Raw genomic sequence first — 13,595 nt, 5'->3', positions numbered from 1 at the left:
CTTCTTTTGGCCTTTAACTGTGTTTTACCAGTTACCTCTACTTTGTGATTAATTTCCTAAGAAAAAAAGACAGTTTCAGARTATTTTCTTATTAAGCATAATGCTACTCTACAGAAATAAGTTTTTCTCTGAGTGAAAAATATTTACAGTACCTGCAGTGATGTCTCATTATTTGTTACAGGAGCAGAAAATCTATTTATTTTCAGTAAGTACATATTTATTCAGTAATTGCCAACAGAAGAACAGCAACTTGGCATTTAATGGCCACATGATGGAAGTGTTTCTTAGTTTCTTCTTGTGCATTTTAGTTACTGCCTGATGTCTCTGTACCTCAGAATAAATGCATCTGTTACTAATGGAAACACTAACAAAAATGGACTCAATTCCCCAGACTGAAGTTATCTATACCAGTCTCTTGAAATTATGCATTGAATTCCTTATCATGYGTCTTACACTTTGGAGAAGTTTATATATCTTGCTCTAATTAACATTGATCTTGTTCCTGATGTGCTGAGCTCTCTGTGGAGTTCATAGTTTCTTGAGCTCAGTCCAGGGAATTAGAGGTGCACATATTCCGATTAAATATTTAATCAGAACCTTAACAATCTATTTTGCCCTAATTCCCTTGCTACAAATGGGAGAATAGTATTGACCTAAAGAAGATAATATGGAAAAGATGTACTGTGAAAGAGAATGATGACATATTGTCTGATTTTTATGTTCTGAGATACCATGACCTAATAATAGAACCAAGACAGAGGTCTAAGTCTTTCATTACAGATTGCCACTCTATATAAATGTTGTCAGCAGAAATGGTRGAAGTAACAAGTGTACCAGTACCACTACATGCAATCACACATACATATGTAAAAAACCCTCACTTGTTTTGAAGGGTGTGCTGATTTGTATCATCYAGAAACAAATATGCAGAGAGGAAAAAACAGAAAAATCAATGGCCTGTCCTGAATCAGCTTGATGGGTGCTGGTTTGGAAAGATGAGRGGCAATATGTTAAGAAAAGAAGGGTGTAAATATGTTTGTCAAGTGGGTTTTGGTTATTTGCAAAGTGCCGAGGAGAATGCTCAGAATTAGTACATGGAACTTCTTTTTCAATAAATATTTTCTGATTAATTGTAAAAAGCCTAAATTTATTTTTACTACTGTAAATACAAGCATACTGCAGTTATGCAGTATTAAAAGGAATGCTGCAGTGATCTATGAATATTTCTGACTGAAGCTAGATCACTAATGAGGGTTATGTCCATGTTCCCACTACAAATTCTCATTTTTGTGGGGAAAATGAAGTCAGCAAATGGGAAACAGGTCGAGACAAGACTCAAAAATGCTGAGTGCTGAGCTTTGTTAGTGAACTTTGTTGTGCATTGTTTATGGAATGGTCTCTGGAGCTCTCTGGTAGGTGGCCAGACTTTTTAGGCAGCAAGTGGTTATGGGGGTCATTTAGGTGCTAGGATGTGAATCATAAAAATCAATATGCTGAACTAGGTGATGTTTAATATGCTAAATTATAGCAGGGAAACATTAATGGAAGATGTATTGAATGCTTTTTTGAGCCTCCAGCTTGGGGGTGAAGGGAGCTAACTCATGTTTTTCAGAGAAGACCCTTCTCCAGGATTTGTGCACCAAGACCCTTTAGAGGCCAAGTAATGTATGTGTATGCTTTCAGTTATACATTGTTGTCGATTTTGCATTCTTTCCTATCTTAGCCTTCATGTATTGCTCAGCCTGACAATGTTCAAAGCCAGTCTTTCATAACCATCAGGGTTTAATTTGTTTTAGAAGGGRAGAGCTTCTTGTATTTAAGTTATTTCCACCAAAGCTGCTCAGGATTTCACAGGATTTCAAAAGGACTGCTGCATTGAAGAGAATGCTTGGGCCACTCTGTGCAGATTTATAGATCTCTTGCATTGAAACCACAGCCACCTGGCACTATCACTTGAAGTAGTTTAGCCTAYACTTCAAATCTGATTGGATTTTTGATCTAAATTTTTTTCTTGGTTCCAGCACATCACTTTTCTGATGCTTGCAAAGTATTAAACTTCTAGCTAAAGTATATTTTKGCAAACTGGACAAAGGAGAGGAAGTGAAAGTGGATCTCTAGCTGTACAGTGTTTAAGGTTTGGAAATCTGTAGGAGCACATTAAAATACTTTGAGTAGCCCAGGTCTTAGGGCTATAGGGTTTGTCTCATCTTGGGATATGTGTGCAGAGGCATTTGGTGTGAAGCTGACACGAAGCTGCTCRGTGCTGCCTCTCCTAAGATGCTGCTGAATGTGATGTAAACAAATGTGTAGGTGAGACATGTTGAACTCAAATGGTTCTGGATAACCTGCTCCAGCTTACCTTGCTTAAGCTGGGGGGCTGGAGTAGGTATTCCCATATCTCCATCTCCAGCTGAGATGGTTTCGTGGTCATGGTTTCATGGTCCTACTTCTAAAAAGATAAAGAAAGCAATTTGTCAAGCCCTGTTTAGTGTGGGATGAATCCTCCTCTAGATGGACATGCCTAAGAATTCCTGCAAATACTATATYGGATATCTAGGTCTGAGGCAAGTACCACATTAGACAAGTACACTGATTAAGATTAAACATTTTTTAACACTCAGATTTTGTTTTGTGTAGGAAGAAGCCTTGCACTTTAAGCACGTATTTTTCTAAAGTTGGGATAAATTGGAGGTGCTATAATTTCTGCAGAGTGAAAAACTGCTTTGGTTCTTCTACTGTACTCTTAACTCAGTGATTTTTATTTGAAAATATTTTACTGGCTGCTACTTTGTAATATATACTGCAGCCCTTAGTTAATTGAAGGATGGTAGAGAAAATGATTTATTAAACTGTGCAATATTACTGCTTTACAAACACCACCAGCTGGTTTGAATGAGTGAATGATGTTTCTCAGGAGTTAAACTTTCATTATATGTGTATTGATAGCAAAAGATCTATTACAGATCTGTGGGTTAATGAAGTATGTGAATAATTCTATTAYTGGGCTGCGACCCAGAAGACCACTCAGTGCTCACTAAAGGTAACATTACAGTGGCAATGGCAAAGGATGAATTAGACAAAAGAGAGTTTGACTCATGTCTTCAGTCTATTTTTGAATCATACTTTGAATAATGACCTACTTTACTGTTAAAAATGACCAAATGTCTCTCTGGTGGAAATATTAAAGCCTATGCCTCCTTTAGTTTCAGTATTCTTTCCACATTTGATGATTTTAAGTTATAATGAGGAGAYGGAGGCCATATTAACTACTGATAAAGCAGGTACCTATTATCTTTGTGGAATAACTGAAATCAGAAGTACCGTGTTCTCATGGATTGTTTGGTCTGTTGACTATTCTAAAAATAAATTTCCAGGACTGCAATAATGGGTGATGAGTCCAGGATTTCCCTTCAAAAGTTGCTCCAATATATGAGTATCTCTCTAAGATATTGTGTCTTTGAGACTATTATTTGGCTCTCAGATAATTACCACTACTTTAATGTAAGCTTTAAAGCRGTAAAGCAATCTTAGAACATAGAAAATAGCCCTGTGAGCATTGCTTGTATCCTGTTATGAACATTGACCCATCTGAATGATTTCACAACCCTGTTACAGAGRACAGTTTTTGAAAGATTAGGAAAGTGATGCCGAGATGGATATACATGAACTGATTAAAATATTGTGAGAAACTTCACCAGAACGACTATCAACCATAGTCTACCTTCACGTGATAAAGCTCCAAGTAATCACAATGTTTCACAGTACTCCTGAAAAATAGGAGTTGTGAAWTTAGTGATTTTGCTATCTAGCCCTTCATAGCTGTTGATACCATGTTTGGCTATGGCCCAGTTAAAGATAATAGAGGGGTCATTTTCTTTAGTGTTTTTTTTTCAATTATTTTTTCATTCCAGTGTTAGCATTTATGCTTTGTTCTATTCAGTAYTAAAAACTTAGAAAGTGTTGAATAGAGATGAAATGTAATAGAAGAGCAATCCCATGTGTGAAGATGCATTCAGATATCAAAATACAGTTTGTAAGAGACAGAAAATTATAGCAAATRTTAAGAAATTGGAACAATAACATATATTACACTAAAAGACTGAAAGGAAACCATGAAGCGTGAACTGCTCATGTCYAGGAAAGGGAATGAACAGGATAGTAGAAGCAGGCAAGAAATTAATAAGGCTGAAAATAGTAATAGTCTGTCATAAAGGGTCTAARTATTTAGAGTTTCATCATCAGGTCCTTAAAAAGGAATATTCCTCATATTCCAGAGGTCAATTTGAGCTAATGTAATATAGAAACATTTTCTAGCAAAGCAATATGAGTACACCTTTGTTCTTGTTTTCCTACTGTGATCTTAAATTTTCTTGCTTGGAGGTCTGGTTTTTAAATTAGTTGACTGCACAYTTTGAAGACAATTTGTTAGAAATGAAAGGAGCAGGAAGCATTACTAAAATGTCTTTAGCAAACACCACACAACGGGTGTGGATAATCCATCMATCCATCCATTCATCATTTCAATACCATGTCTAATRGAATTGTCTACCTCTTCAAGCAGTTTGACAAGCAAACAATATATCAGCTTCTCAGCCTAGTCACTTCCAAAGCAAATTTTCTAACCCTATAAGCAGTATACATAGTGGAAAATCACCTGCTTCGATAACATTTCTACCATATTTTYGAGCCACCAAGAGTTACAGGAAAGAACTAGAAACATATTTTAGCTGATATTTTGTGAGCAGTTATTAAAAAAAGTTCCTTCATATGCATTTTTTTCCTYCACAATTTTCTCAACACCTAAAAATTGTCCCCATATGGGAGTTGAAGAAGTGACTAATTTTTGGTTTCATTTTGCAAAGCATTGAGAGACCAAATGTCTACATCTAAAGAACAAATAATTACATGGTCTCACTAGAAAACTTCAAGAACTACCACAAATTTATTTCATTGARTGTAAATTGTCTGCTGGTATTGATTTTTGAGTGAAGATGAGCCCTACAAGCACAGTTAATGTCAATTGTGTTGCTACAGAGAGCAACACAGTAGCTCAATCATATGACCCRGAGGTTTCACATCAGAAATGGCAGCTCTAGCTACAGTAAATGTCCATCTTTTTAAAATTCTAACCATTGTTTTAGTAAAAGTAGATTAATTTTTTAATCTTTGTAACTTGTTTTGAGCTTCTGATAACTGGAAGTTGCTTACTTGGAGTTTAGCATATAGAGATTGTAAACACCTGTCACCTCTTTTAGCGGCTTCTGTTCTCCTAGGGAGAGGAAATAGGACCTCTTTTCAATCCTATTGGCAGGGAAATGTTCATGGTCTCACGTGCCACTGCAAATGAACTGATTTTACACACCAGAAATTTGCCCAGCTGGAGATAAAGTTTGTCCTCAGTTCGATCAATTTTCTGTTCTTGTAAAAGAAATCACATCAGTCTGTTACAGCAAACAAGACTTGAAGTAGAGACCTTGCTCAAAGGCAAGATGAACTGTGTTTGTGATGGGTATTAGTTCAATTTCCTTCTGAAAATGGCCAGTCATGAAGATTCCATGTTCTCTTTCAAGGTATAATTTTCCTTACTACAGAAAAGATTTTTCTTGCTGCTGAAAAACTCTCATAGAAAAGGTATTCTGTATTCTGAATCACTGATTCTCACCACTAAACTGTCTTACCACCATTTGATTTGTATCCCTCAGTTGTTGTGCCCAGACTGGAAAGTATGCTAGTCTTTGCTTGTAATCTTTCAGAGGGGTAGTAGGAGGGTTATTTCACACTTTAAAATGAGGTTTCTATTGTGTGTGTATTTTAGAGGCTTGTTCACGATTCCTGATCACATTATGATTCACCATATCTCCCTTGCTTCCACAGAGGGTGGCATGGAATTTTTCCTCCATGCAGGAAACTGCATCTTTTTCTAGGTACTTTCTCCCAGTATATTGTGTGGTTTGAATTTTAATTGATTCTGCTCTCTGATGTGTTTGCTGCTGTTTCAGCTTGCAATTTGAATGCATGCACTCTCCCATCCTGATCATTAAAAATGTGCTGAATCATACAAAAAATGAGACAGACTTCTGCAAAGCCTTGTTTTATATGTTCCCCCATTTGGCAATGAACTAGTGATGACTCTTCCTGGACAATGGTATCATTCTATTTTACTCTATTTTATTGTATGAACAGGCTATGTTAAACAAGTCTCAAAAACCTGGATGAGGCAAAATGTTGTCCTCTTACTGCGTCTGTCCCAAAACCAAACTTATAATGCTCCTGCAAAAAGAAATGAGATGGGTTAAACATATTGTGTCTTTCACAGAGCTCCTCAGTCTTCTCCTTCTTGCTTAATTTTGCTGTAATTGCTGTAATTTTTTTTTACAGTATTTCCCTGAGAATTAATATTTAAATGGTCTATAATTCTGTTGCTTTTACCCATTTTTACTGCATTTCAAATGTACCCCAAATAATTTTTCTGATCTTCTGTACCTCTCTAATCCCTTACTAATTCTCAAAAGTAAAACTGAGTTTGACGCCTCTATCTGTTAGTCTTGTAGGCTGAATTTCATCAGCACTTTTGTAATCAACTGAGAATCACTAGCCAGTTCTATACCTTCTGTAACCTGGCTGGTGACCACTACTGATGCCAGTTGTCTGCAAGTTTGATCTTTATAAATCATTTGCTAGAAGCTAAAGCTCACATTAATAAATTAAGTTTTCATATTCGTTTTGGTTTTCTCTGTGAATTACATTTGCTTGCCATTTTATCTTCTGCTTGTCACTGATGAATTTGTGAAATATTTTCCCTGCTGTCCTTAGTGTCTCATGCCTTCTGTGGGTGATTTCATGTAATAGCTTGTGACACKTTTCTTACAGTAGAGAGCAACTTTGTTCAAAATTTTGTATTTCTTCTCTAGTTTGCATTCAGACTACAAAATGCTGTGGTTGTGTAGTGCAGGATTCCGGACTGGCATCAGTCTAGCAGCTGGATAAGCTGGTAGTTTCACTAGAGGGCCCARTAACTTGTCATTCACCCCTTCAGTGCAGGAGCATCCCAGAGGGGCTAAACTGGATGCAATGGAGGAGAAAAATATCTGTGGCAGAAAAGAATGCTTTTTGTGTATATGCATAGAAAAAAGCACAGAGAAAATGAAAAAAAAGAAACCAAAGTCACTGAGATGAATTCATAATTTTATTTACCCCACTGAATCCATTTGTTTTGTCATTTCAAACTCTACCTATTGCTGCTCCCCAGCTAACCATCCAGCAGTAACGTTAACTCTTCAATGTGAAAACCTTAGAAAAAAACTTATAAAGAGTTGAATAGAGATGAAACATAATAGAAAAGCATTGCCACTTGTAAAGACACATTCAGATATCAAAATACAGTTTGAAAGAGACAGAAAATTATAGCAAATATTAAGAAATTGGGACAATAACATATACTGCACCCAAAGATTGAAAGGAAACCATGAASCATGAACTGCTTATGTCTAGGAAAGGGAATAAACAGGACAGCAGAAGCAGGCAAGAAATTGATAAGGCTGAAAATAGTAATAGACTGTCATATTAGCAGGGTGTTAGTAGGCTATATTAGTAGGGTACCTCCTATTTTCCAAACCTGTACTGCTTCAGATAATTCTGAGCAGGCTCATTAATACTCAAGAAACTGTGTAAGAAATCAAGATCGAGAAAGTGATGCAAAAATGGTACCTTTTATGATGTCCTTCAAGAAGTCCTTTTTATCCKCATTGATTCTCTTCAGTGAATGTATGTATGGAGGTATGGAGGTTTCTTCATGCCAATTTGTGATTTGAAAAGTTTAGAATGAAATTATGGATGTCATTTCTTAYAGTATTCTCCTGGGGAAAGTGGCTGCTCATGTCTTGGATGTTTATGCCTTCTGCTGGGTTAAACATTGGCTGGATGGATGTGGGCACAGAGTGGTGGTGAGAGGGGTTGCATTCAGCTGGCCATTAGTCACTAGCAGTGCTCCAGAGGCTCAGAGCTGGGGCCAGTCCTGTTTAGTAACTTTATTAATATTATTGACATTGATGATCTGGACGAGAGGATTGAGTGCACTTTCAGTAAGTTAAGTTTACAGATAAAACCAGTTGGAGGGGCAGCTGAGGGAGTTGGGTCTAGTCTGGAGAAAAGGATATTCAGGGGGAACTTACCACTCTCTACAACTGYCTGAAAGGAGATAGYAAYRAGGTAATATGACAAGAGGAAATAACCTTAAGTATGTCAGAGTTTTAGAGTGGATATCAGGAAAAATTTCTTTACGGAAAGGTCTGTTAGACATTGGACAGGCTGCTCAGGGAACTGCTTGAGTTACCATCCCTGCAGGCATTCAAACACTGYGTAGATGACACCTGGGGACATGGTTTAGTGATGATGTCAGTGTTACACTAATGGTTGGACTCAATTATCTTAGAGGTCTTTTCCTATCTGAATGATTCTATGATTCTATGCTTCTACTYCTTCAATATGAGTAAATGCTTTTGCTTTTAGAATGAGACACATTTTTATGTTAAATAAGATATATTTAATAAGCACAACAGCCACTTTATTTCTTAATAAGTAAAGAAATATTTTCAACACCCAGCTGTTCACAAAAATCTGGCCAGAAAAAGAAGTGCATAGTAAAAGAAAAGTTTGCTGTAAGTTCAGCAGTATGAAATCCTAAGAAACAATTTTTATTTGTTATATCATTATTGTAAATTTATGAACCCTGAAGTTGGATAGTTTTAGTGCTTGTGTGTTCCCAGAATGTGAAATACGTCAAATAAGACCTGTTTATTGTAGTAGCCARGTGAGAAGAAAAAAGATAAAATCTGATGTTTATGTGACTGCTGCTGGTTYGGGTTTTTTTGGTATAGTGAAAACTGTATTTGCAACACCTCTTAATTCTGAAGTATTTTTTACATTTCATCTGTCATCGAAATGAATACATTCTTGACTTTTTCTAGTGCATCAACCAATGTAACATTTTCCCAAGAGAAGCAGTTTTTCTTTGAGAGCCATCAAAAAAAGATTCAGYGATTTTTGGCATGACTTTCTAAATRCATACAGCCCTGGAACTGAATATTCTTTCATATGAGAGAAAATCAACTTAAAGCATTAAGGACAGACTTGAGAGGAAAAGGGTTCATGGATGTAATATTTGCTTGCAGCAGAAATAGTCAGGCCAATGACAGCTTTGTGCAGCAATTTTTAAAACTACTCTTACCTCTGCCAGTAACAATTCTACCATGGAGACCTGGCTCTTAATTTGTTGGTAGTGAAAACATTGMGAGGAACCTTTACTTTTGCCACAAGCCATGTGGAGACTAGTGCAAATCCAATTTCCTGCCTGTCTTTGGGCATATTCAAACTTCCTTGTGCTGTTGATTTCAGCAGGCACATGGAGCTTTGGGGGTGCAGAGGGGATGGACAGGTGGCTGCTCCTCTCTGTGGAGGATGAGGATGTTGGAAGTGGGAAAGCAATTAAGTGAATGTTTTCAGTCTTGCAGTGGTAGTGTAGCGTATGCTGCTCTACCAAAAGCACTGACACTCCTTCCTTCTCAGAGGTGTGTAACCAAAGGGATGAGTATGTCTGATTAAGATTTTTAACAAAAAGAAGGAATTCTTATTATGTAGTTTTTATCAGGTAGATAAAGTAGAGAGGATTTGGTCCTTAATAGTTACACTGTAGAATAATAAGATTCTACACTGGTTCTTTTTTATCAAACATTGCAAAAGTGTTTTATAAAATAGATCTGTTTCTGTCTCATTACTTCACTGGCCTCTGCCATTAAAATTTCTCACAAGTATCTACACAAAGGCAGTTCTAACATGTGGCCTCAGTACTTGCAGAAGAGCCATCTTCTCACAACTGTGATTTCAGACACTGCAATACAAAATTTATAATTGCTACTTCTTGGTCTCCTTTCTCTGGAGCTCAGGGGTCATATAAAAAGTGGACGTGTCAGCCTGTCAGGTGGGGCACAACAGTGTGCATGWGTGAAAAAAATGTTATCAAAGAAATGATGAGGACATGAGCTGTAAAGCTGAAATATTCAAGAGTTTAATACTTGTTTTACTCTTTTGTCTGGATCAAGTTTATAATTGTATTCCAATTATATTTTGTTTTKTTGGGTTTTGGGGTTGTCTTGTTTTAATATTTTTTTCTCCAAAAATTTGGGATAGACTGTTGCTGTGATTTGGTACTTTAAAAAAAAATTATGATATTAGGCATAATAGAATCCTCCCCCCCTTTTCCCCCCAGGATTGTGCACTTTCTGATAAAGAGGCAAATTAAAAGATGTAGCTGAAAGTAACATTTAAAGAGAAGAATATAGACTATATAGTAATTAAATTTTAGTTAGATCTTGGGGGTAGAAACAAGTGTGCATTGTGTGTGTTTTGCTCTATGCTTCAACATACAAACACTCCATCACTGCAACAGTTCAAACCCTGTAGAAAGGACTTAACAGATGAGGAGCCAAAAATTATTATCACTTCATTTCCCTTTGTTTCTACATGGCTAAAATAAATAAAATAAAAATTTGATGCCTTACTTGTTTTGTCTCTGAATATGAATAAAACAAACAAACAAGTTAACAATTATTTCAGTTGATCTATTATAAATCACTCCTGCATTGCATTTGAGCTTTGACTGATCTTAACCTTCTTAAAAAGAACAGGAGGGTAAAAATAACTTCAAACCAGCTCCTCTCATTGCTTGATTTTTTTCTCTTCCCACTGCCCACTGTCTGTAATGCTGTTGTTCAGGCTGTATTTTAAGCTTGAGCCTGTGGAGCTGCTGTTCAAACTCAGTGTTTACCAATGGTTTCCACAGAGTAGTATCTCAGAAACCTTCTGAGTTTTCTTATGCCTATCTCAAAYACCTCTCAGCAGAGTAAATTACAACTTTTAATGGTGAACCTAGAGTTCAGCTTGAAAGGTAAATCTGTCAATTCATGTGAAAGTTGCTTAGTGTTTTTTGTGTTTTCTGATTGCCTCACTGTATTTTGTGTGATCAAACWGGAAAATCTTTCTCAGAAATAATTTGCAAAGTTTTGCAGAAGCATGAGGTGTATTTCAGCTGAGCTTTATTATCCAGCTGAGAAAAAAAGAACAACTCTCTTTATTTGAATCTGCTCATCTGTTTGAACATGACCTCCTTTTATTATCTGCTGCGGTTGTTATGGGGATATTTAAGCTATTAATAAAATTGAGTATTTTCATTATCTCCTCGTTCATTAACTCTCGTGACTTTTAAGAGGAAGTTTGCTGCAATATTCAACCCTTAAAACTGCCCTTTTTTAAGATATTCTGACTCTGGTCCTGGCATAATTTTTTTTCTAAAGTGATGCAGGGGTTATTGTGATCTGATTCTTAAGCTTAGGGCTGTGTCTCATTTCAGATCACTTTGGGCTGTGTTCCAGGCAAGGGGATCCTCATTGAACAGGCCAGGTTGTRTCACCTTCTAAACAGCAGATATTGCAGGATATTTTCTTGAAGAGCCTTTCCACTTGTGATCACCTGTTTTCTCTGACTTTACCCGCATTACCAGGAAAAAAAGCAGGTAGGGAGCCAGGGCCTACTCTTCTTTATGGCAAAGGATTTTCTTAACATGGAAGCAGTGTTCTGGTCATTTGTGGGCTTAGTATGGATTCTGGCATGGCAAGGAGTCTACAATATTTATAGATAAATTTGGCTATGTGTTATGGATTACTGGCTATTTATGTCTTAGCAAGCCTAGCAGTTCCTTGACACAAATTTGCTTTCCAGAAATGGAGGCCCCAAGATGAATTTGGTTTATTCGCATAGTTTTGCCTTTCTTCTGTCATGTGCAAACTTGTTTCGAGTACAAAAGTATGCATTTGGTTCAYCAGGCACTGGTCTTTGTTTCTGTACCAGAACAGTTTAAAAGACTCAGAAAATTGATGAAAACAAATAGTGCCTTTTATTTCCTGGTGATAAATTGTGATCTAAATTAGGATCACAATCAAAAAAACATAATTATGGCAACAATTAAAATTGAGAGCAACAGATGGCTTAGTTCTTAAAATCCTGTTTCACAAATCAGGCTGTGGGTGTTAAAAGGCACTAATTGCCACACTTTAATGTTATTTGGCTGTAAAATCTGTTTAAAGTCACAATCATGTTAACAGTATCTAGAGAGATAGCTATGAATTAACAAGAAAAGGGAAAGATATGCATATTTTCATGATCATATATCTTTAAAACTTACGATTTCGTCTCCAAAGTCCTAATATTCTTTGCAGGAGCAGAAAAATTATTATACAGAAGTATTCACTCTCACAGCAGGGGTTAGGGGCCAGAGACAAAGTATAAAATGAAATTGAAATTCATAATTTCTAAAAATAAGAAAGATAATTTTTGTCACTATTTTGTGTTTTAAATTGAACTACTTTGTTCTGTGATTATAGAAACTGGACATAAGTAACAACATTTTTGTGTACATAGCAATGAAATGGAGTATTGCAATGTAGGAAAAGAGACATTTAAAGTTCCTACAGGAAATAAAATACTTCTCTCTTTGCAGAAAAACTCAGAATTAATTTCTCACTGCCCCTTCGGCATAACATCTTTGATCCTCAGAGGATTGTACATGAGAAACGAAAGGCAGGACTTGATCATAAGACTTTTCTTTTTCCTCTTCCTTTCTGATTTTGGTGTCCAGCTGCTCTGCATTTTGAAAAGTGAAAGAAGTGATGTGTTGAAATATGAGCTAGTTTCAGCCTAGGACTGCTTAGCCAGGTCTGTCTACAAAGAATCGAATTTTCAGTAACTGAGCTGTGCTTCAAACAGCCGTGCAAAACTTACACATTTTACTGTACTTTTGTCACAGCCAAGCCAGGTATTTCTGTGCTCRCTCTTAGCTTCGGTTCTTCAAGCAGGGATGTAAAATGAGGCAATAAGGGGTAGTTTACCCTTTTCATGCTTGCTTACTCAAGGTGAGTGCTCGGGTGGAGCAGCTGTGGGGCTGGCCAAARCAGAGTCAGAGAGGTCTTGACCCAACATGTGCAAGATGCTGGGGAGCAGCTGCTGCCTGCAGCACGGTGCCTGCTCTCTGCACAGCTCCTGGAGAGCTGAGCTGCCTCTTACTGCTGCCTCTGGCAGGAGGCTGAGGAAAGTACATCAAGATCAATGATCATTTCTCAGGGAATTTTTAATCCCCTCTGCTGCCTGTTGTCATTCCCAGTCCTTCTCATCCCTCTGCTAGTGACTGCAGCAGTGAGCCTGCTCTCCTAACTCTTGTCTTTTATTCTCAWAGGCCCAGTCACTTATTCCTGGAGTAATATGATTATATTGCAAATAAGTCTTGCTAGCTTGGGCTCAAAGTTTCCTGAATTGTAAGCCCAGGCTTTTATTAGACTTTTAATWTTTTTCCTGCTTGTCTCACTTTCTCTATTGCATAAGATAATGACTACCTGCATTCACTTTTTTGTGAATCTGTGCAAAGTGTTTTATACTGCCTTATGGAAACACTGGAGGTTGGATCTCATCTATGCATTGAAATTATTTTCCTTTAAAAAGACCCCTACCAATGAGGCAAACATTGGTCATTTATTGAAGGAAAGTGTGTT

This window comes from Malurus melanocephalus, unplaced genomic scaffold, assembly GCF_030028575.1.
Source record: "Malurus melanocephalus ecotype Western Australia unplaced genomic scaffold, MMel_1.1 scaffold_241, whole genome shotgun sequence".
In the NCBI taxonomy this organism is placed as follows: domain Eukaryota; kingdom Metazoa; phylum Chordata; class Aves; order Passeriformes; family Maluridae; genus Malurus; species Malurus melanocephalus.
Note: the sequence above shows the minus strand (reverse complement) of the source record.